A 25,921-nucleotide genomic window follows, 5' to 3' on the forward strand; every position below is an offset into this window, starting at 1 on the left:
AAAGATGCTAAACTATTACGTGTGCTGGACATGAGCATTCTAAAATGTCCTGCCTGCCTTGTCATCATCAGCACGCCAGCTGTTCTACCAAAATCAGCCGTGTTTTCACCTGAATGGTTAAGGAGGCAGCAGCATAATGTCTGCTTATCCTTCCAATTAGGGAGGAAGTAGAGATTATGCAGAAAATTGTATTTGGATCATACTCTGCCTGACCTTTAAAGGTTGTCTGCGTCCTTAGTTACTGCTTCTTGGATTTGCACAAATTAATATGTTGCTACAAAGATAAACAACATTAAATTCACAAATACAGATTTATGTTTTCCCCGAGTTTATCCAAACTGAAACATTTGCTGTTTCATTTGTGTCACTTAATGCGGGTCTATCAAATGTATTTGCAGGAGGAAACACACAGAAATTAGCAACTGCACTTCGTTTGGTTCCTGCGTGGCTCCAGATTTTGGACAACAATTTGTTGTGTTGAGTAAATTACAAGTCTGAGCACGGATAAAACCAGCTGGTGGTCCTCAAATAGTGCATCTGCTTTAGCAAGATTACAAAGGGTCATGAAGAAGCCTAAGTTAAAATTCTCTGTACAATGATCAGTATGACCTCTTCTGCTCTTGCTTTTCTTTTCAGTAATGGAAATTTTCAATGAAAACCAATGCCAGAGTAAACCTAGAATTCTCCAATGTGAAATTAATATATGAAACAGAAGGTACAGAGAAAGGAAAACACCAGCTCAAACACAGGAGAGTATTTCTGGTCCTTTCATAATGCTGGGTTCCATTTGCACACCAGTCACTCAGTCATTTCAGTGAGTCTAATGGGAAAATGAAGTACTATCTGGTGGGGGTAATGAGCAACCAAAGGTGCCAAAAGAACATCTCAAACAACCCCAAGCAATGAATTTTTCCTCCCAAACCTGTCCAAGTGCTTGTAACAAAATTCTCTTCCTTGCCATCCCATAACAGCTCAATCAACTCAGAAAATATAAGGCAGGGAGGAAGCAGGCTCGCCTGCCACAGTGGGGTCTGCTTCATTACCAGAGGCTTCTGCGTGTCAGATAATGCACATTTAATGGCTATTAAATGCTTGAAAAAGAGAGAGCAGAGAAACTTAATTAACTGTACCTAAAACAGTGGGGTGCCTGCTGCTTTTCAGGCTCTGAGGTGCTACTGAAATAATAACTACATACATCCAGAGCAGAGAAGTCAGGTGGGAAGGAACAAAGGAGATGCAGACACGGGTAATAATGTACTTAATTAATAACACGACCAAATGGTGTAACTGAGGCATTGTCATAGCAGAAGGCAATGCCTTTCCTGACATCACCTGTCTCCTATCATTTGTCCAACTGCCTTTTTCATTACCACACCGAAGCATCTCTTGCAGTCTTGTTGGGGTCCCCATGCTGGTACATGCAGCGGGCACCCAGGGGTAGATCAGAACAACCTAAGCTACAGGGATGCTGGTCCAGAAATTCCACCCTGGAGGCTCACTAAAGCTAAATGAAGTGTGTCTGTCACTGATACGAAGAAGTAACCGTGTAATGACATGGGTTGATCCTTAAGGAAACTACAGCTTTATGGATTTTTAAAGTGAAGAAACGTTTCTAAGATGTACAACCAGCAGCTGTAAATGCCAGGTGCTTTGGCTGCCAGCACAGAAGGGCAGGCATTGCTATGGTGTGTAAACCACGACGTATAAGTTTGTACAGATCCTGGAGTTACTGAAAAGAAAACTGTCCAATGCATTTTTTGTGTCCCTCTCTTTCCTTCTTAGCAACTTTTTGATTAAACAGATGATTAAAAATATACTGTGTGGTGTGTGCAATGACTTGGATGCTCTTGGAGAGGCACGGTGAGATAGCAGAAAAACCTACTATTTGATAAAGGAGTTAACTGTGTTATGGATCACAATGGACACATGCTGTAATGGGAAGTACCGTCAGTCACAATGAGCCAGTAAAGATCACCAGAAGACACAGGGAACCTCAGGGAAACAAACCACACCACAAACCCATGAGCTCAGGTTTATACTTTGTCCATTTACACCTGGTTTTCACAGAGTAAGGGAGACCAGATATTGTCCCATCTGTTTTATCATTGTGAGCTGACTTCTCTGCTTGGAGACCCATTTCCCAAACATGCTGAGTCCCAAACCAGACTCCAAGGAGCCAGGCAAATCTAGGCAGCCTACACCTCTGCCGTAGTATTTTAATTTTTGGACTTTTTTTCCCTCCCAAAATATGTATTTAATCCATCTACCCCATTCAATAGGATGTGTCAATTACTGCATTCTTTAGAGTGACAGGTTTGCAAGATGGATCTTCTGGCTGTAGATTTCCTTCTGTTCTCCTCTGTCAGAGCCACATCGCTAGGAGAGTATCGTAATGGGGCTTTAGAGCGAACAGCATTCATAAGCATCAAGCAGATCTGCACAAAGGGGAATATACGTCTCTTTCTTGTCAAACCCTTGAAGTGTGCTGCTTCAGTATCTTAAAGGATGAGAGGAAGGGAAAGAAAGCCCCAACTGCTGTGAACTTTGATGATGCACATTTGGTACCTCAGCTTCTCTCAACTTGGCTTGGCTTTAGAAGCTGCACATTTTTATAGGAGGTTTTCATACAGAGACTCACATCTGCATAGAGTTTCACTGCAACTATTAGAGAAAGTTTTAGCTGATCCTTATCAGATGTAATCCCAGATGAGAAAACAAAGTAGTACATTAAAAAGAATCACACCATGAATGCAGCAGCAGTATGCAATTGCTGGCTTCTGTTTCAAAAGCACTCCATGAGCACACTTATCAAAGCAGCCTGTTTGGGGACTGGGAAGACTGCTCAGCAAGCATTTCAGGTGGACTGCTCCTGCAAAAACTACAGAGCTTAGAGATGTCCTGCAGAAATGAGAATCACCATAGGGAAAGTACAGAGAGGTGGTCAGACATTATTAGTTCATCCAGATAAATCACTTTAATTTTAATGAAACACGGCTCCATATTTATCAGCAGGTGAAGTGGTTGAGTCCTCCAGCTGTTATCCTTTCCTCACTACCCAAACCTCTCCCAGCAGTCTTGCTTACAGTCCAGGGAACAGCAGGTTCTTAGGAGCTGAAAGCCTGGAAAACTCACAAACAAGTGTGGATTTCAGCTGTACCTCACTATGGTCACAACCTGGTCATCATATGTGGGATTTGGGTGGAGACCATGTTAGTGTGTATCTGCTGATACCCCACAAACTGCTCCTTTGGGAACGACACTGTGTGTGAGCCAAAGCTGTGCAGATTGACCTGAGACCCCCTCTGACTTTAGGAAGGACATTTGTGCTGGGGAAGTGGGATGTTTCCAGCTGCCAGGAGCACCCTTGTGCTGTATGGCCAGGCTGGTGCCCCGCTGCTGGATCCCTTCCCAAGTGCTGCTGGCACTGTCAGGCAGGCTCAGTTCTGAGCACACTCCATTATGGGAAACTCAGTGAATAAAGGGCTGTGGGATCACTCCATCAAACACAACAAACATGCCAACTGCTTTCTCTTAAAAATGGCTGCATGGTGCTGTTTCTTTATTGGTTCGGTTCAAACAGTCATATTCATCAGAAGAGAACATGAACTGCATGCTGGAACTCCCAGGAACAATTATCTCCTGCAAACACGGCTGATGTTATGGCTCTGCACAACTGTCTGTCTGTCCTTGGCATGCTTAACACATTCACATTCAGACAGACACTGACTGGATGTATCTGTTTTACTGCTGCTGTTGATTTGACAGTTGCTGGCAATTCTACTGCTGATTTATTTATCTAATGTAGCCCCGCTGTTTTTTCCAAAGCGCTGCTTCCATAGAGTTGCCAGGTTGTTCAACATACCCTGCCTCAATCAACTTTCCTATTTAACTCACCAAGCATTCCATTATGCTTATGGGTACCCCCATACATTTTGCTCCATGTTCTGCACGCAGCCCCACAAGCCCAGTTTGCCCCCAGCTGTAATTTATTTTGTTCTCCAAACGTGAATCCCTTTGCTTTCTCCCAGGGCAGCACTGTCAGCTGGAGCAGCCACATGAGTCCACACCTCCAAGGCATACCTGCTCTTCCCACTCCCAAGCCAAGTCCTGAGAGCTGCAGCTTTATCATCCTTAATGGCTGCTGACAGCTCCATTAGTTGAACCTTAAAACCATGTACTCCATATGCACCGTGTATGTTTGCCATGAAATCCTATAACTGATTACGTCCCATTTATATCTGATTTACATGCTCTCACCCTAACTATATCATTAAACTTATGCACAGCCATTGCCCAAAGGATAATCTGTCCTAAGCTATTATCACATCACAAAGCAGATCCCAATTGCCTGGTGACTTTTGCTTGTATTCTAGCAGGTTTTAACTTCAGAGTGTCTACCTTTTCCTTGTATTCTCTCCCTGCATGGAAGTGGCATACAGAGCCAAGGGACAGCAGCAAAAGTTGAGCCCTGGGAGCTCAGTGAGACAAAAACATCAACTCCCAGCAGCTCCTGCCCAGGACCATCCCCACATTCACAGGGACCAAAATGACCCCACTGTTTGAAAGCCCCTTTCTACTGCTGTTATCACATTTTCCCTCCCTCCCTCCCACCCACAAGCAATTAATATGCGCTACAGCTCAATACTCTACAATTTTAGCCAGAGATATGAAAAATAAATCAAACCCTCCCTATATTAAGGCAGATGACCTTCCCCGAATTAACTATTATTAAGGTAGGGGTTTGTTTTCCTTTCTAAAGCACAAAGCAGCAGTAAATTACCAAAAACTATTAAATAACAATTAAAGGATGGAATGCTGCTCTCCTGTGACAAAGCTCCCCAGTCTGCATGCGAAGAGGGGCAGAGTCTGGCGCAGCGCCTGCAGCACTTCCATAGACAGAGCTTCTCACAGCAGCCAGATGGCAGGCGAATGTTTCCACAACTGCACACTTTGCCCACCTTCACCTCTGCACAGCATCGACACCCACCAGAACCAACACAGCTCCTCCAAGCGGGCACAGCAGCGTCTCAGGAGGAGTCAGGCTCCCAGTGAACCCTGACAGAGCCACCAGTGTGTGTGAATGCTGCAGCTGATACAGGGATGGCCTGATAACCAAAGCCGTGTGCTCCTCGCACTGGAGCTTGCCAGAAGACAGCTTCATCAGCTTCCCTCTGACATGCATCTGAATCCGTTCTATCAGCAAGAAGAACTAATGATGTTAAAAGCGCTGCTTCTCACCCCCAGTGGGTTACAGTGCTTAATCAAAAATCACTGAAATCAAGAAGACAAAAACTCCCATAAAATTTCTTCGTCTTCAGATCCATCATTTATGCAGGGGAGAATCAAATCTGATGAAAATAAATGAACGTTTTGTTGGGGTTGATTACTCTTTTTTCCCTCTCCAAACCGCACACATCTGACATTTCCATTAGGATGCTGAATATTCGGGAAGACAGAAGCATCAATTTCTCAGATTTGACAGTTCAGTGTGTGATATTTTTCAGTGTAAACAAATACAAAATATTTTATTGCCTCTTTATCCAGGCATCTCAAATGCCACTCTGGTTCCAGTAATTTATCAGATGCAGACTGTTAAGAGCCTGAGATCTGCAGTTCCTCAGTCAAAGCAGGATATCAGGACTTCAGTGCAAATACTTATTTATGACAAAAAACAGAATGCAGCCAGTCTGTGCCCTTCCATCAGCGGTGACTCGAGTAACCCCACCAATGCAATAATTTGCCTAAGATTTACTCCTAATTTGTTAGTTCAGAAGGCCACGTGAGGCAGCAAAAGGAGCTCGGGATAATTCAGCAACATAAGGAAAGTTTTGTTTGTGTTTGTAATGAGCTCACCAAAACTCATAAGCTGCAGACGAGTTTAATTAAAGTCAACGGAGCAAAGAGATTAAGCACTTAAGTGTGTTATCTTCATGGCTTACAAAACTTGAGTAAATCAAATCATTAAACTTTAATTTGCCTGAGATTATGTAAGATTGGCATGGAAATACTTGGGCCTCCCTTCACCCCACCTGTGTATTTTATAGCATCTCTCATTGCAGCAAAAAAGCTGCACAAAGCAAAGCCCAAACTTGCAAAAGAGAGGAGGAAGCAGTCAGGGCAGTCTGCTGCAGAGGGGTTGCATTGCTGGGAGCCATCCTGCCCACATCACCCCATCCCTGGCCCTGTGAGTGCAGAAAGCCAACAGCATTTCCTTTGTGCTCCTATGTTAGTGGACACTGCAGGACTTTCCAGATGATTCAAAAATAAAAGTGTTATGTGTGGGCTGTGTGCAAGAATCACAAAGATGGCCCGCTCCAAAGGACCACCTCTCACTCTAAGGCCTTTTTACTGTGCTGTCAGACCCCATCAAGCCTCTTGCTGCAGCAGTTCAGCGTTGGACGCTCTGCCAGACACCTGCCAGCACCAATACAAGACAAAGCAGGATAGCCGGCAGCAAACCAGCCATTTAAGACAGATGTGGTACCTACGTGCTGCCAATGCCTTGGAACGTTCATCCTTGCAAAAATGATTCAGAGTTAGACACAGCCTTTATTAAAATGCAGTCACCTTGCTCTCAGCTGGATTAATTCCTTTAGGTTTTGCTTATGTGCCAGTACTAAAGCCTACTCTCCTTTGCTGCTGCTCTTACCCATTCCTGAAACGAGAGAAAGGAGCAGCCAATTTCCTCCTGGTTCATTTCTAACCTTCTAAAATGCTACTGTTGAAAACACTTTTAGTTTTTATAGTTGCTGGCAACCTTCGGTGTGAGGCTAAGAAGTGTTATTTCTTCTTCTGAGAAAACTGCTGAGCCTGGGAGCCCCCAAATTCATTTCATTACATGCTGACAAAATTACCTCAAAATTTCCCTTGTGGAGAAGAGCAAAATTAACTGTATTTTAGATGACAAAAACATATTGTGTTTGCAAATTTCATATGCAAAATATCACTCACTGATGAGATAAAAATTATGCACTGTCATATCGTATCAACAGACTCTCCAGAAGATTAGTTACTTTATATCACACTTCAGAAGTTAGCATTTCTACACTAAGCCTTCAAATCACATTTACCTAACACACTTCAGTGGGTTCCAGACACCAACGTGAGCATCACTGATGTGTGTCCTAACATTTCTGCCAAATTCTGACCTGGGCATGAAAAGTCACAAAGCAAATTCTCTCTCCTAACATAGATCTGGATTTCATGGAGGTTCCAGAAGACCTACATAAAGATCTTATGAAATTATCAATTTTTTTTTCATAAGTATTTGGAAATTATTAGAGATAAAAGTGAGCCAAAGAAGACTCAGGTGTATTGGAAAGAGAGAGAAACGTTCTACTTAACCAAAATGGATTGGCTGGCTCAGAATATCTACATACACACAATTTATATAGAGATCTATTTTTATTTTTATTCTTTTTGCTTTACTCAGCTCCCAAAGAAATCTACATCTCACCTTCTCTGAGCCCTGCATGCATCTGCACACATCCCATTATCCCCACCCAGCTGACTGAAGCCTCCTGCTGCCTTCAGTGACCTCTGCTGTTCAGTGTCCCCTCTCCAGGGCAGCTGCTCTGGGTTATAGCAGAGATTTCTTCAGCTCCTGTGTATTCACTCACTGCTTTCTCTTGGGAATGGATTATTCATACTTCCGTCAGAGGATTAATAGTCACTTGTCAAACACTTGACAACCAGTGTTCATAGACGACCATAACCACTTTCAATAAAGACTTCTTGCTAAACTCCCGAAGCAATTACTTTTCCTTGCGCCTTGAAATCACACCACTGCTGGCAATACAGCCCTCTGCCACACTTTACATCCAACCCTCCCCTTCTTTCCTTTTCAGTCTGAAATCTCCCTCCCCACTCACTGTGCTTTGCACGGTGCCCTCCCACCACGTGCACAACGCTCTGTTGGAGCAGCTCCATCACTGCCCACAATGGCTTGTTCATCTGGAAACAAACATTAGCATCATCACTTCCTGCTGCTTAAAGCATTCCCTGGAGCAAATTACAGCTCAATGGAAAAGCAAGTGAAATCCTTAAATATGGTGCTTGGAGCTCAAAGTTCAGTCTGGAATAAGCCTTCAAGATCCATTCACTGTACTTTCATTTTTCCTACATCCGTTCCTTTTTATGCCCTCTCTCCTTTGGCTCAGTAATTAGCCGAGGTAATCACTCTTCTATAATGCACAGAATGGGTAAGAAGTCCCAGACTTTCAGTTTTAAATCTAAAAGCTGGCTTCCCAGCATGCTCCAGAACCCTGCACCATGCACAGCTCCCCAACAGCTCAGCACTCCCTGTCAAAGATCTGCATGACCTGAGATACGGACACAGACTGCGGTGGTGGTGGGACTGACAGCCCCCATGCACAGCAGCCTGCCTGCCAGCACACAGACCTGTGTTAGAACTGCAGGTGAGAGCACAGCAGTTCCCACTGACAGTGGTGCTGCTCGAGCTACAGAAGTTCATTTCACTGCTGTGGGTTATTTTCAGCTAAAACAAGCAGTAACTTTCCTCATACATAACGAAATACAATGTCCTTATAAACCTTATTATTATATCTACCTTCTGGAATGAATAATTCCAGCAAAGTGATGAGATTACAGCACAAGGAACTGCTCAGAGTAAGAAAACCTACCAGAAGGCTTCAAAATATTAAAATATTTTATATTTCTGTGGGGTCTTTTGTTCCACAACTACAATATTTTTGCAGATATGAGTTAATTCTCACAATATTCACATGAGACAAAAATTACTGTAGTTGTTTTTACCAATATCCTGGATGTGACTGCAGAGATATTCTTGTTATATATTCTCTATTTTTCTGTAGTTTTTCACTTAATTGGAAAATAAGCACTGGAGATGCTCCAATCACACCCTGAACATATCATGTTCCTTTTTTAAGCAACATAATATTCATTGTGCATGCCTTGTGTTTTGTTTTTTGCTGTAGAGAACTTATTTCCTTACAGTAATGAATATGTAACAATATGTATATAAAAATCTTAATTCCTAGCTGCACGTATGCAGCTCTGCTGAGTACAGAGTCTATGAAATCTCTCAATTCATGCTATGGGGACTTGCCTATAAAGAGTAGCTGGGAGCCTCCTGAGATGGTCTGAGCTTCTCACCTCCTTTTATCTCAACTGGAATTGTAGCAGAAGGCATTTCACTAGGGGCTTCAATTTACTAAACCTCCAACCGCCTTTGTTAAAGAGACCTGGATCCAAATAGATGCTTACAACCCAGGCTATGCACGTTTACTCAACACAAGAAAAGTCAATTAGCCCGGAGCTGTCAAAATTCCCATTGATTTAAGTCAAGCAGCACAAGACTCCTAGGAATAGGCTTTCTTGATGTGAACTACTTGTTCTTCCTAGGGGAAAAAATAGGAATTCCTTCTTCCCCTTCGCCACTTTTTGAAAATGCACATTTTATTAAAGCCAGCTGAATTTTCAACATGCACCAAAGCCCAGCACTGAGGTAGCTGAAACAATTCTTTACATGCTTTCCAACTACGTTTCTATGTTTATTTGTAACTCCAGCAATCATTAACTCTTAATCTCTCTGGAGGACTAACAGACTTCACGGAATCCTAAATCTCCTCCATACGAGGAACACACTCAGCTGGCAAACAGAACAGAAATACAGGAGAACTCATAGGCCTAAGTCTGGCCTTGTGGGTTCTGATTCTTCACCAGCATCATCCCACAGAACGGCTGTTATCTCTGCATTTTAACAGTGCCAGCAGGACCCATATGCAGTTACATGCAAGAACATTGCTCCCTCCTGGCCCCACACGTGCTCTTTCATTCTGGTGTGATTTGCCAAGCAGTGGGACTTTCCTGCTGATGTTCTTCCTGGGCCATACTGCAATCATTGCTATCTATAAGAAATAAAAGCTTCACCTTACATTTTCGCAGTGCACATTTGAAGACAAAATGACGAGTTGTTTCCATGAGTACTATTGCCTAACGTATCAGATCGGAAAAAATGAGCGTGTGTTCACAGCAGATCCTTTTCTAAAAGCAGGACCACAGTGTAATTAACCATACTGCCAGCAAATTCTGAGCAGAAATTAAAATTGGTTCAGATTAATGATTTTGTATTCACTGCTCTGGGAATTTCTTATGCCCCGCTGGCTTTAACTTCAAGTTTGTTACTTAAAAACCTTAATCAGGAGTTAGTATGGCACCTGATTAAGTCTTTCTTTAAATGTTCCTGCAATAATTTCCAACTAAAAAATACATTACTGCACAGCTCACTTAACAGAAGGTTCTGAATCAAATATGAGCTACAGTGTCGACAATCACTGCAGAAATCCAAACCAAGCACATGCTGAGTGATTTCTTCTGCTTCCACTTCTAACATGTAAGTCCAGACTAACTACCTTGAAGTTGCTTCAAATTAAAAGCTGTGCAAGTCAGAGCAGAATTTAATCTTCTTTTTTTCATATTATGAAGCATAATGAGCACTTGTACTGCTGCGAAGATAAGTAAAACGAGGACCTCTGTCTGCCTCAAACTTAGGTTGCTTATGGTGTTTTACTAAGAAATAAATAAAAGCCCTGCAAAAATCTGTATGCGAAAGTGTTTGATTCAGTTCCACTAGACTCAAAACTCATGTATGAGATCACTCACATGCATTAGATAAATGTTTCCAGACAGTTCTTCACAATAAAATACTGAAAACCCCCAGCAAGTATTGCCAGTGGACACAAACACCACAGCTATCAAAGAGACGTTTCCAAATGACTTAAAAGCCCCCATTTTTTCTACCTATTTTACTTAAATGCACTTTTTAAATAGCTATAAGCCAATTGGAAAATATCAATTGAGCAGATGGGTGTACAACTTGTTAGGTTTTTCAAGATATTGAAAATGAATATTGTTCATTTTCATCTTGACTCAAATCTCTCTCACCAGTGGCTTCTAACAATAAACCCATACCCAAAAACCATGTGCTCTCTGTGGTGAGATGACAAATAACACAAACCTTTGAGTATTTGGTAGTAGTTCAAGGCAGACTTCAGTCAAACCTTCCTGCAAAGGAACCAGAACAACAGACAAAATGCCTGAGGTTGTTTCCAGCTACATTTGGCTACTGCAGGTGTCAATTAATTACTTAAAATGAAAGGTAATTGTAAATTGAAGAAGCCTGGTAATTTGTACTTCCACTGAAGGTGACTGTGAAATAATGGTGAAAGGATAAAGAAAAAAAAAAAAAGTTAATGTATTTATTGGACTAGATTTCATTGGCACTTGTATTTCTGAGTGTTTGAAGCACGCACAGTAAGCTGGGTTACTTTGGCTGTAGCTTTGAATGCAAATGCAAGCAGACCTATCTATCCAAGGTAAACACAGAATGGGTTGAAAGCTTTCCTGCAGATCATTGTTCCACTGAATAATGTTGATCTAACCAACTCAAAGCATGTGGTAATACATTATATCCCTCGATCTTTTGTATGGGAAGTTATTAAAGCACCGTGTTTCCATTGTCTCAGCAGTGCTATATTATCCAAGAAAACACTGAAATAACTGAAGTGAAACAAGATTTGAAACTCTCGGAAATCAAAATGTCTCATTAAACTCCGCTTCCTTCAGCCCTTTAAAAATTGGTATGGTTTCTAAATTAAAAGGATATGCCCATGGGATGAAAACTGCATTTTCAGCCTGTTCTAGTAATTACTTCAGCTTTACATGAAGCGAACAAGGACAGTATTTCATCCACTCGCTCTTCATTTTTACCTCTACTTGAACTCAACGGGCAAACATTTGATCTGCTGTGAAAAAGGGAAAGAAAATGAGACTACACACTGGAAGATAGTTAAGTTTGAAAAAGCAGACACAGATTCTACATGGACATGTCATTGGCAACTGGGGGGACAAGAGAGAACAACTAGAGGATGGTACAGACCTTTAGAAATTCATTAGGTGAGTGTAGATCTTGTATTAATGTCAAGGATCGAGCTGAGTGCTCGGCTCCCGCTATTCAAGTGACCTGCAGCTGGCTCAGTGCTCTGTGCAGTGCTTGGACAGCCCAACCCTGTGAACCATGAAGATGACTTCACCACAGGAGTAACTAGAGAAGCTGATATTAAGCTAATATTTGAAAATTAATGGTAGTGTTTTCTCTCATTCCTTTGTATGTAAAATACAAAGAGACCTGAGTATGTGTGTGTGAATATCCAAGTGAACTTTCTGTTCACAATGCAGAACTTCTCTGCTGTTATCTTAGTTCCTGCTTGTGTTCGGCAGTATGGAGTTCACTTTGAGTTCTCACATCTCAGACAACACAGACTGAAGTGGAGCAGCCATATCCAGCATGTCAATGAACACAACATCCTTCACCTAGAAAACATCATTTATAAAGCTAAGAAAAAGACCGTGACAGGTCTACATCAGCAGTTTTAGACAATTTATGTAGCTGAAGATGATGACTGAGGCATAATCCACAAAGCAATGAAAGCCAAACACCGCTATGCAATTGGATTGTCAGGTAATTGCAGTAAAGTACCAAACTATTAAGTGCAGAGGAGAAAAAACGTACTGAAATGACACTAGATCAGGAATGCCTTTTTTTTTTTCTTTTTTTTTTTTTCCTGATTGTACTAATACCCACTGGCAAGTCAAGGAAAGCAACCACAATTTTATGAAGTAACAACAGACACTGCCTTGCTTCAGATTCTGACTTGTCCAGCTCCTCAGACTGAGCACGGACAGTGAAAAAGCAGACAAAAATGAACAAACAAAAGCACTATTTATTCCAGTATTTAAAAAGGCAGATCACCCAAAGGAGGGAAGATGCTGGGGGCACTTAAGAGAACACCCAAGCCACCACCAACCTGTCCTTGCATAGCAGTTGTACGTCAAAGAGCATCACTCTTGCTTACCACATCTGTCCTCCAGTAAATATCAAAGAAGACCCCACCAGATGTTGGGCTGGAGCAAAACTGCTCAGCAGGACATTTCTGGCAGTATGTCTGATACTTGGAAAATTTTTACTAGATATAAAGTAACTTCCTTTCCACTCTGCTTATAAAACAGCCACTTGTAACACCGCTTATTTCCTTGTACGGTGGCCTGGCCTCGACTCTCTGTATCAATTGTTACCATAACAGCTCACAGCTCATGTCGCTGAACCACAAGTTTGCTCTTCTGGGGAGCAGTGACTCCTCAGTTGTCTCAAATTGGTTCATCAAAAACAGATCCACAAGCAATCATTTTTCTAGACGCTTCTGACATTTTGGTCCATAATCCCTAGGCAATATCTGTCACATAGGAATTCTTCAGTCAAATGCCTTCAGGGAGATACATGAGCAAAAGGTCAACATTTGCTTATGTGAATACTTGTTTCAGGTGTCTCCTTTTGTGGATGCCGAACTTCTGAGACTTAGGGTTCAGTGTTTAGGAAGGCAGATAACTCACTGCCTTCTGGTAGTAAAGCCTCTTATGCTTTCTCTAGATAGGCACTGAAATTACAGATTAGTAAAAAAGTCTCAAAATAATACAGTGAATTTTAAAGATTTTCTATTTCTGCTCTCAAATTTTGTTAAAGTTATGAACTTCTCAAAATGATCAATTTGAGTTAGTAGGTCAACAGCTTATGGGAAGTAACTTGCAGGATGAGGTCTTAATGTAGCTTTTGAGTTCAATAAATGACTGATATTTTTTGAAAACAAGCAAGATAATGAGTTCATAGAGGAAAAAGTGCAGTAATTTTCAGCTATGTTTAATTACTTGCGTACCTCTCTACTTCCAGGTAATAACACTCTTTAATTATGCTTATGGATGTGCTGGATTTCCCATACACCTGTTTAATCGAAAACAGATGTTCATTTTGTAGTGGGATGTTTTCATAATATACATCACTATTAGCTTCCTATTGCTATCAGAACGCACTGGGAAAAATAATATACAAGTAATGCAGAATAGTTTGTGTGGTTATGAAGTTAACTGCCTATCTACTGCAACAGTTCCATCTCCATCAGCATTTGATAGTGCACTGTACTTTTTGAATTATTTATACATGTACTTTTCAGCTTTTTGTTTGGCCGTACAAAAATAACAGTTCAGGTTATTCACTATTTTGTTGGTTTAGATTATAAACTGCGAGCAAACCATCCTGCTGTGTTCTGTGGGGAGGGCTCTTTGTATCCATCCCAGATAAGGCAGAACTTACTGACAAATTCCATATATGAAGGGTCACTAAATATTCTTCAAAGGAGCAATTCCTTTTTAGCAGCGTCAGTCCTCACAAGAATAGAACTAATGACCTGAAAGTGTAAGGCCCTGTGGCTCCTTCTTAATCTCCTGAGATTTCTAGAAATGAGTGTTAATAGGATATTAGGGGACTAATGCAAAATGGAGCAAGATGCATTGAACACCCCCTTTGGAGAAATGCAGAACACACACTATGAAACAGAAAAGCTTATTATATTTTCTCTTAGTAATTAATATAATGAGCCTAAGTTTCAAAAGCTAGCATGTTTGCTATTAAACACTGCACAGAAAAGAAAGCTCTAATAAAAATACTTGTACTGAACAAATCAAACACCATTTCAGAAAGGACTGATTGAAATATTCAGTGGCAAAAGGTGCAACAGATACTTTAACACGACACAGTGAACTCAATTGGCCATGGCTACAGGAAAGGTCAGAAGCAAAGACAAAAAGAACATCCACCAGTGAAGAATTACAGGCTGCTGTGAATGTACTTTGGTGGGTCAAGAAAGCTCAGCGCTTAAATCAGCCTTGACAGTAACGTGCTGAGCATTTCCTAAGCAAATAAAAACTGTGGACTTTATACCTTCCTCTCCACAACTATTCCAGATTTTTTTTCCTCTATTCACCTGGCCTGCAATCTCCACCCAGAATTAGTTTGCAGCTGAGGTGTAAACAGCACAGTCCTCACCTTTCCAGTGATGGAAATGGCATTGGGGTGATCTGGGTTCATCCTGAAATCGTGTTGTTGTAACGGTGTTGTGCTGCTTTTGGACATTGTTTTCATAATCTCCATAAGTGAAAGAGTAGCATACTTGCTTAATGGGCTAATTACTAACTTAAATGAAGTAAGCATTTCAGCTTTTTCTATGCATCCACCAGTCTGGCTGGCTATTCTTGTACCGACTGCAGGAGTCTTTTCTCTAAGGCTATCTGTACATTTACTCACTGGACATAATACAGGCAATTATGATCTGTTGATCAATCTGGAGTCAGGTTGTGAGGGTTTGCTTTCTGGAATCCTCTAAACATCACAGAATTTCTTGAAGGTTTGTAACCTGACACAAGAGCAATCTGCAGAAAGTCAACAACAGTAATTCCCCTGGGACTGAACTGAAAAATTAAGTTCAGACTATAGTGTATTATGTTGGTCTTTTTTGATCACTTGAGGATCATTCCACAAAGCATCAATAAATGGGACCAAAGCCAGCTCCCACCTCAAACTGTGCTGCTGAATGGAGACTGCTGGATCTGAGGATTAAGGAAAGGAGGTGCTAGTTTTGCTTTTCCATTGATTTTTTTTTCCTCTATAAAGAATACTGAATACCACATAAAGAGTAAAGAACTGCTACTACATGTCTGATTCCAAAACAGAAAAGTGAGATACGCTGCCAACCAGCACAAGCTACTTCATTTCAAGAAAGAGATTTCAAAACTCATTATCAAGTCTACAGGGAATATACAATATGAAACATAGCAGGCGCAGCTAGAGTAAACTTTGATTTGATTTCCTTTGGCAGTGATGGTTTCGGGTAACCATTTAAGATAAGTGCATCTGAGACAAACTACCCAGGGTACAAATTAATAAAATGTAAACCAACAGCAATAAAAACAGCAGAAAGAAGTGGGAGGAGTTGAATTTTTAAAACATTCTGAAATAGAAATGATTGAAAAGAAGCACAACAGTGATTCAGTAACTGCCCTTCAGTGTGCTTTTCTTATCAGCTCTTCTCAGATCTGCCGATTTACTTCTGAATGTGATGCAACAGTCGGGTGAGAAGTAAATTAGTGAATGGTTGCAGTATAGGAACAGTGGGGAAAGTCAACTTTATTAGAAGATTATGCATGAGATCGGGATTTATAATTGCATTTTCTCTAATCAAAACTTCAGGAAATGACATTTTACTGAGTATAACTATTTGCAAGGGAAAGAAAACTTCACCCGTGCATTTAACTGGACGGTAGCAGGAACACCGAATGTAAGCATGACTGATCCGAATATTTCACTCTTGTTTTTGCACTGCCATTACTCAGTGTTCCTTCACTAATAAATAATTCCCTACACTGGTAGCACTGAGATTACAAGGGAAAACATGGCTGTGTTCCCCTCACATTTAAGACCTTTTCTTAATACTTTTGGTAGCTTCTCAGTCTTAATTGAACAGTTTTGAGGTGAAACCTCTCTTACTTTGGAGGCCAACTAAAATTCACTATTGCCTTGGATCTGATCAACTGACTCTTGAAGGGGGAGATTATTTACCAAGTGCATGGGCTCTGTTTGTAGCTTACTGGTAACCGTGAAGGGAAGCTCTTACTTTTTCTTTTGATATTTTGCCTTTTTTTTTCTCCTGACTTCAGAATCTTTACATTTCTAAGAACTATCCTATAAAAAAGAGCTCATCATGTATTCCATCCTTGCCCCAAGGCCAGCCTACTGATTTTATCAAATGGATCCTTCGGTGCATTTGGGTTAGAGAGCATCTAAACAAAGATTATGAAATCACAAATTTTGGATGCAGGTGCATCCACTCTGCTTTTTGGCACTAATATCATTTTGTGGATCTTGCTTTCCCAGAAGGGAGACAGTTTGTCATAGAAATGAGCCAACAAATGACTAAATTGATAAGATTTTCCAGATTCAGAGTTGTTAGTTGAACCTTAATTCTCATAAACCAAAAATATAATCACTGCACTCATAACTGCATGGAGTTCATTGACTACTCCATGCAGAAATCACTTCAACACATAATGATAAATTATAATAGATTCTGTTTTCAAATGGTTAAGATCTAATTTATAATGGCTTTTTTTCAACACACGAGTCATGTAAGTGATCCAGACCTTTCCCCGATGGTCCAAATATTAACTGTGTCAGCACGGTATTTTCTTCCCCTCTTGGAATAAAAATTTAGCAATAAACTCCAGAGGCAAAGAGGCATCTAGCTAATGGCATTCAATCTAAGCTTATTGCAGATCGACCTTGAATGCTGCCAAGTCTCTAACATGTGCTGACAATTCAGCATCGTTGCTAAGCTACCCATTATTAATCTTTGCAATGAAAAATGAAGAGGTCAGAATGTGTTGAAGGTGTGTTTATTACAGAGCTTGCACAGAGGGTCTCAGCTGAAAGCTTGGATATTTCACCATATTTATTGCTAAGAAAAGCTTTTAATCTTTTGTAAAGATTTGAATCTGATTGACAAACCACTACTTATGACACTGATCATTTCTTAATTGAATAGGAGAAGAAATACATATTTTTAAAGTACTCTTCTGTCTATATTTAGGCCAACAGAGAAAGAAATTCCAGTCATTTGTAATTCAAATTGAAAGATTTAGCACTATATTTCATGGTCAAAGTTGCAGTATGGTCCAGAAAAGCCTTGTAAAAATGCATGGAGCAATAGATAGCTTTTAAGAAAGAATCATGATTTCAAAGTTCTCCATTCTTTTTGTCTTCCCCTATCTTCTGGCTTGGATTTTTTATCGAGTTTTGTGGTGTTTTGGTTGAGGATCAAGATCACATAGAGAAACACAAGACATTCTGTATCAATAAATCATCAAACAGAAAAACAAAGGCCAATGAATGGGATGTGTGCACAAAGAATGAAAAAGGGAGAAACTCCACATCCTTTGAAAGAAGAAAAGGCCAGAATAAGAGCAAAAAGTGGCCTTGTGTCATTCTATCACAAAGCAAGTGATACAGGAGGTGAGGAAGAGATGGAGTGTATCTTTTCAAAGGAGATACGCACAGGTTATCAAAGTCCCGTATGCAAGAAATGTTGTTGCACACAGTGAGCCCAAAATAAAGGTAGCCAATGCTTTCCAGCATGCAAGAGATCTCCTTGAAAAAGCAAAAGTCAAAAGCCAGCCAGCCAAACTTTCTGAAGAAATCAGTTTGAAACTCTTTCCCAAATCTATTAGCAGATAAAACTGTGAAGAGGCAAACTACATTATTTTGTGTTTCTCCCACCTGGAACTTTGAAGCCTTAGTAGCACATGTTATTTTACTTAGGCCTTATATGTAATTTTTATGAAAAACTGGAGAAAATAGAGGTAACCAACTGCTTTATCAAACAGTACAACTACACTGCAGCTCTCTTTTAATGATGCAAATTCACAAATTCCACAGCTGAAAGCCAGTATGCAGCATCACACACTGATACATATGCAATAGGTGCATGAAGAGCTCAATTCCCACTGTGAGTGCACACGATCGCACCCACTGCTCAGTCAGAGAAGCAGATAAAGAAAGGCAGTGATTGAGAGGGTCATGTACCCAACAGGTGATCAATTACATAATGAGCATCTTAAATATTTTACTTTGGCAGAACAGCTTCAATTTACACCAGCAGAGAAGCTGCCCTTTTTGCAAAGAATGGTACCTGAAGTCCACGTTTTGACCAGATTTGCATGTCTCCTTGAATAGGGTTTCTTGCCAGAAATAAAAAAGATTTTGTCTTACAGACTATTCTAGATGGCCAAGCAGAATTCAAAGCACTTTATGTCACAGTTATTATCCTAGTGTTGAATTTATACTTGCAGTCACAATAGCACATTATAGGTAACATATTAAGATGGAAAAACACTCCACCTAAACGGTGAATTTTCATTTACAATGCATCTGACTGTTTCTTTACTGCAGCAGGAACTATGTACATGATGAATATAAAGTGTGAAGACAAATACCAGCTTAAGTAATGGCAGAAGCCATTAGATTAAAAGTAATTCAAAAAAGTACACTGAAATGGGACAAAAAGCATGAGAATCCCATAATACATTTAGTTCTATAGCTGTTGTTTGGAGTGTGTTGTGGTAACTACTTGTGCTGTAGATTCTGCACATATATTGGTCCAAAGTTTCTTAAATGGTAAATTTATCTGCAAGAGCCAATATAATTATGTATTTAGATCCACAGTTCTAAGATCAAAAGCATTTCAATCCTCAGCTTTCAAGCCTAGTTTATACAGATCACTTCTACATTTCTTCTGAGTTTGCAGACTAATAGTTTCCTGATTAGGAATGCAGAAGAAATAATTTAATACTGCTTGCTGGCTGCAGTTGTTGCTGTTCATGTTTAAAGCACAAAAGCATTGAAACTGATGGATAATTTGGAAAAAATGCCAGCATATCAGAAGGGGAAAGAAGCCATTTAGCAACTTAAATGAAAGATAAGCCACCAGCAAATTGCCATGAACATTCAGGATTGGGGTCGGATATGGAAGGATTCCTTCAAAAAGCTTTCACACTGGGTAAATGAGATTCATCTCAAACTGGAGTTCCCAACCAGGAGAAACATGGGGAAAAATAAGAGAAATCAATTTGCAAGAAGGTAGTCAAAAAGCTCTCAAGACTTTCTGCAGGCTCCGTATCAGCTCCCAGAACGACTACCACTGCCATCCTGCCAACTGTCACCTGAAAACCCAAGCTGTCAGAGCATGAGCGAGGCAGGAAGAGCTGTGGGGTTCCAGCAGAACGATGCTGATACCCTTTTCATTCTTCTAATACATCATTTTCTGTTGATTAAATTTTCCATCGGAAAAATTCTGACCAGCTGCTGTTTCCCTCAGACCAAATCATAGTAATGAAAGTTTATAAAGTAGCCATTCATTCAATCAAAACTTATTACTCAAAGTGTAGTTCTATTTTTTTCCCCTGGACTAAACATTAAGCATCCATATTCAGTGCCTGTCATTATGGGAATTGTTCTGTAATGAAAACATAAATCGTCACAACATGAATGCGTTTCCACACACAGTGTAAGAGGGGGCACATTCTCAGTACCTCCTATGGCTATAATCTGTGGTACCCATTCATATGCTGTAGTTAATGCCACACTTAATGGCTTCCTGATGAAAAAAGCCCTCTAGCCTGAAGATGCATGGTGCTCTAGAGGTCTCTCTTGCAGTTTATTGTGTCCATAAGGAATCTTGTTCTCTTTGTCATAAAAAATACAGACACCTAATGCAGCGTGACAGATCGCTGCCCTGGCTGGGTATAGTCAGGCGATTTTGTTGAGCAAAAGCTTGAATAACTGAAAACTACACATGTTAATATACCATATAGTTCAACAAAATGGGAATACAGCGTGCTGGATAAATGCGTAAAATTGGTTACCTGACAGCTGAGCTGATGAACAACTAGGAGTTAAATTCACCCCTGCATTAGAGCACATGAAGCCATGTTCCTAATTTCCTTATTGATGGGACCACTGAAAATGGCTTCTCTGTAAGTGCAGGGGAGTGAATGAAGTCTGAATATTGCACTCTCTCCATTTCTCCACTACCACATGAAATGCCATGCTAGAAATGAGCAGACTCCCTTAGGAAGTTGAACCAATAAACTAAGGCTGGAGCTGGAGGGGCTGTTTGGCTGCTGCAGGGCCAGGCAGCAAGGCTGGGCAGGTGGAGGGCAGCCCCATTGCTTTGCCAGCCTGCATGCACATAGATAGGAAACCCCCTTACAACAGACACATGTATGGATGTGCTTCTGTTACAGGCCTTTGAAATCCCCTGAAACAGGACCAGACGGTGCAGATCATAGGCAGACACTGTGTGCAACATCCAGTAAATGACAAATGATCTCCACAGCTGTATTCTGAAAACAATTTGTATTTGTGTTTAAACTGCTTCCCTTGACCCTGGCCAAACAGAAAGCCATGGCCTCTGTCCAAGCACCTGCCTAGAGCCATTCTTCAATCTCAGATGTTATCTTTCAGATGTTTAACATTTACAATTTCATGCATACCTGGAGCAAGAGAAACTACTAAATCCACTGAAGTGACCCACCACCTGCTACAAACGCAGTTTATTTTCCCCACTCCAGTTAAAGTGAGGGGGCAGAAATGACCAGAAATGAATTCTGTTTGTGCTCTCCTGCAGCCAATGCTCCTCAAAGAATTTGTCAATTAAGAGTCAGCTAAAAAACATTAAAAGAGGCAAATTAGCTCATGCGCCGCCATTTTCACTTTTTCTTTGACAGCAGAAAGCTTTTATCAGGTCAGGAGTTCAAGAAATACATTTCTATTTCCAGAGAGAACAGAGATGCTTACATAAATACACTGCTGTAATTTTTACATTGCTATAATCAGCCATAAATACTAAATTGACTCTCTGAGACCCTAATGAAGCTCTTTGTGGCAACATTAATGAGGAAAGCAAACATTAACTTTGCATTTTAATTCCAATTAACAATCCTCTTTCAAGAAGAGCTGAACCCAGCTATGTTCCTGAATGCCAGCCCCTGTATCCATCCCTGTGCCAACCCGTAGCCACCACTGCCTGCCTGTAACAACAACAAAGCAAAGCGAATAGAGAAAAAGCAGGGAGAGTTCAGCCCACTGTGTGCCCTTGGCTTTATGATAGATAAATCAAAGCAACAGAAATACTATAATTCCCACACTGTAAGTTTTTCAGATCTGATTTTATGGCTCTCTGCTGTGTACCTCACACAATGTATTCTGGATGCCAGACAAATACAGAAAGCATCTGTAGGTATTACTGATGGTTTGTTTCTCTATTGTATGACAGAAATATTAACCCAACTTCCTTAAATATATAGAGGAAATTGCTTTTTACCCTTATGAAGTCTCCTAAATTTATACAATTGCATCACTTTCAGTGACGTATGAAATAATGAACTCCTCTCTACCTGGACAGCTCTTGGCAATTGATATTGTCCTTTTATTTGAGGCAGCACTTAGTTCACTCATAAACAACAAAGAACATCTGACCTTAATGAAAAAAAAAAACACTTTGGGTCAATATCATTCCTGGTCTAATTCTCTCACCTTCACTTGAGATACCCTGGAGGTAAATTTGATACATTATTCCTGGTGATTCATTATGGTTTTTGTTTCTTCTTCACCCCATATCTATCTTCAACTTGTAAGCCAGAGGTTGGGCTAAAAAAGCTGTTCCCAAAGACAACATAACACCCTTCTTTAATGGTTTCAGTGTTATTGTGCTTGTCTTTACATTATATCATTTCTCTTACACACACAAGAATGATGCTTTAGAAAAATGATTGTGATCAAAATGTGTCTGTGTGAATGAATACGTATTGAGCCTGAAAGTGCAGGCTCTTTAACTTAACCCTCTACAACAGATCAGTTGCCAATGTCCTATATTGACCTCCCTACCCATAATCACCTTGTGGAACTGTTAGATCAGTTTCAGAGGCCTCATGCACCCCAGGGGAGGCTATTGATCAAATTCATGTATTACTAGTGTGTAGCTGTTTTTGGTTTGTTTTTTTTTTTTTAAATCATATTTAAAGAGAAAAAAAATCAAAAGTAAGAGAATGCTATTTTATATGAAAGCCTTTAACAGCTCCTCTAGATTTAAAGTTACATTACAGGATCTGATTCTGCATTAAGACCCCTGTAAATTTCAAAGACACTTAGACATCTCTTCAAAGCGCACAAGATACAGGCATTTTATATATTCTTTTTAATCTTGCCCTATTCCTCATAATTTCTTGCCATCAGGCAGAAAACTCCAATGCTTACAGTGCTCACAGCATGAACAAAGAGCAGTAAATGTTGTATGTAATCATTCTTAAAGAATACAGTTAAGTTCATCAGCAAATGGGACTGGAGAAGAGATGATGTGCCACCAAAGCTTGCCCTGCAGAACATAACAGGTATTGAGGCACCTGAGCCAGATGCAGCTCTGCAGAGGGAAACGGTCAGCAAGCCCAGCACATTCCTCTTGGAGTAGCAAGAACAATCTTCTCTTGACCATTACTTGTGGGGTGCAGAAATGTATCTGTCACTTCATTCCTCTTATTTATCTGTGTTTTGAAAGAGATCCATCACCTACCTACACAAAGTGGGACTGCGATCAACCTCTTAAATCAAGAGGAAAGTCAGGAGCTGATTTACTGCAGGAGGCAGGAAAAGGAGACAGAGCTCTCTCTTTCCTCCTCCAAATGACCTCAGAACAGCACTCAGCAGATCACATCCTGTATGCCTCACCTTGTGCTGGCTATACACACCTCAGCCTCATTCCAACAGACCTATGACAAACCTGGTGGCAGACACAGCCTGCTGGGAGCAGCTGACCTATAACTCACAGTGCAGTGCTGCAGCACAGCTCCTAACAGAACCATCTGCAGAAGCATATAACGAGGACAGAGCTTTGTACAGTGCAAATTTTTGCCTCTGGACTTCAAATTGATGAAAACAAAACCAACCAAATGTGTCTGTTTAATGAACCTGGCCTAGAAGCAACTAACGATGCTTGAAGAAACTCAAACACTAAGGACAACTGACATTGCTTTGGCACAAGTGAACTAAAACCCCAGTCTTCAAATCATCTGAACCTTAAAGCAAATGGAGCTTAGGCCCAGTGAGCTTCTGGCCATCATGTACTCCATAAGTTGATTATAGAGCAGTGTTTTAACTGCACTCCTGTTTACATGATTAAAAAATTGTGCTGTATATACACGTCTCACGAAGGAGCTGTTTGTCTACTATACATTACTGATCAACCTTGTTATTTCATTAAACAACATACTTCAGATGTTACATTTTTATATTCTTAATTAACCAAGTAGTACACAATCACAAACTAATGAAGATGTGCACCTGACTGCACTGCATTTCATGTTGATGCTGTTAATCTTTTTTTCGTCTGATTTTCTGACATACCTTTGTGATTTAGTCAAAGGTAATACACAAATATTCAGTGAGCTACACTGATAATCGCTCTTCATGCTTTCCTGATAATGGTGTAGCATTTGCCGACTGCAAGGAGTTGATAAAATTGCACACACTTTACTTATTGCTCCATTATTCTTTGCTAATTGAGCCACGTAGTTTAGCCAAGTGTTTACAAGCTTTGCTAATAGAGTTGCATACAAATTTTGTTCAATATGCTATACTAAGGAGAATGTTTACTACCTGCTGAGCTGTTGCAATCATGATAGATAACAGTCCTGAAGTTGTCAGCCAGTCAATAAACACTGACAGCAGCGTAACTCGCTGAACTGGGGAACTTATTGCTTCTGCAGCACTGATGGAAATGATCTGGATTAACCAATATAATAACTAAGGTGGAAAGTCTATGAGTGCCAGATGCCTAACTACTCTGGGATTCTCTGAGACACCGGCTAAATGGTCCATTAGGCAACAACTTACTATTTTGCAGAAAAGAAGTAAAACTGCAAGAAGCTTATCAGGAATCTGAGTTCACGTAATGAAGTTTTTGGAAAGTGCTTCTTAAGTCCAGAGATAATAAAGTGCCAGACCTGAACAACTCCTTGGGGGATGCCCGTGGGTCCCGCTCCCTCTATAGCATGCAATGATCCTAGTGAAGTTATTCTAACCTCATTCATTTCATGCATGAAACTTCTATAATAAAAGACTGAAGGCAGAAAACTCAAATGAGATCTATAGAAAGCATCAGAGAAAAATGCGTGGCTAAAGCATCTGCCCTGGTCAGCAAAATACGATGGAATTAAGCATGGAAAATGCCAATTCAATCAATAATAATTACAAAACCTCTGTGATGCCAAAGAAGTGGCAAATGAGTCAAACACTGAACTGGAGCTCTCATGTCAGTCAGTCATAGAGATCTGCACCCTCATGTTAAGGATATGCATCTCTGAGCAAAGCTGAATGCAGGAAGGGTATTTTGTCAGGCTGCTGTATGACACACTGTCCCAGGGTAGGGACCAATTCTGTGCACACAGAGCAAGATTCTTAATTTCACCTAGAGGACATTTCTAACAGTCACAAACCTCACTGTAACTCATTTGCTCCACCAACATGAACACACAACTGAACTCCATTTCAAGCAGAGGAATAGCATCAGCTGTGTTACTAAAATCCCTCTTAGAAAGATTTCTCCCATGCTCAGCCTCATGCTGGCACCAGTTGTATTAGTATATGCACATGTATTTTTCTATAATGCACAGTACTACAAACTTGTTGACCCACACCTGTGCTTCATAAGCTGTGTGAGTAGCAGCGCAATGTTCAGTTCCTGCCCTTCTCAGCTGAGCCCAGAGAGAAGTTCTGCAGCCTGTAGGATGGCTGAGAATACAGCATCACTACTTTCGGTGCACCCAGAGCTGCTTACTGCAGTGCCCACGTGCATTCTGCACAGCCCAGTGTCCAGGAGGAAGGGATTACGTAACGTGTTTTGTCCTCTTTCCTCTTTTGTACATCTGCTAGAAAACACAAGATGAACTCAGAATGTACTGAAAGCCTCGGTGCTCCATTTCTGGGGATTAGGCTCCAGTTCAGTCTATGTTCTACTGAATCTGCATGTGTCCTGATTTAGAACTTCACTCTTCAAAAGCAAATCTGGTATTCCTCCCTTTAGCACAGTACTTTTGGAGACCTATGCTGCCACCAATTAGCTCTCAATCCTCCCATCGGTTTAATTAGCACACGTTCTGAGGAACAATAGAAAAATCTCCCTGAATGTTGAAAGAAGACTGCTTTAAAAAAGGCTGGCGCTGTATTATTAGTCTTTGTATCAAGGCATCCCTTTTTTTTAATCCATCACAGGGCTTAGAAATGCGTTCAGCAGCAGCACAGCTCCCGCGTCCTCATAGAACTGAAAATATTAATAATCTGTAGCACGGGTAATGACTATGTCTGAGCTTTAATGATGTGTTGTGTCAATCTACGGCACTGAGACATTAATAAGACTGTCTTTGTCATGAAAAAAGTCTGGATCACAGG

This window comes from Coturnix japonica, chromosome 18 (genome assembly GCF_001577835.2).
Source record: "Coturnix japonica isolate 7356 chromosome 18, Coturnix japonica 2.1, whole genome shotgun sequence".
NCBI classification, from domain to species: domain Eukaryota; kingdom Metazoa; phylum Chordata; class Aves; order Galliformes; family Phasianidae; genus Coturnix; species Coturnix japonica.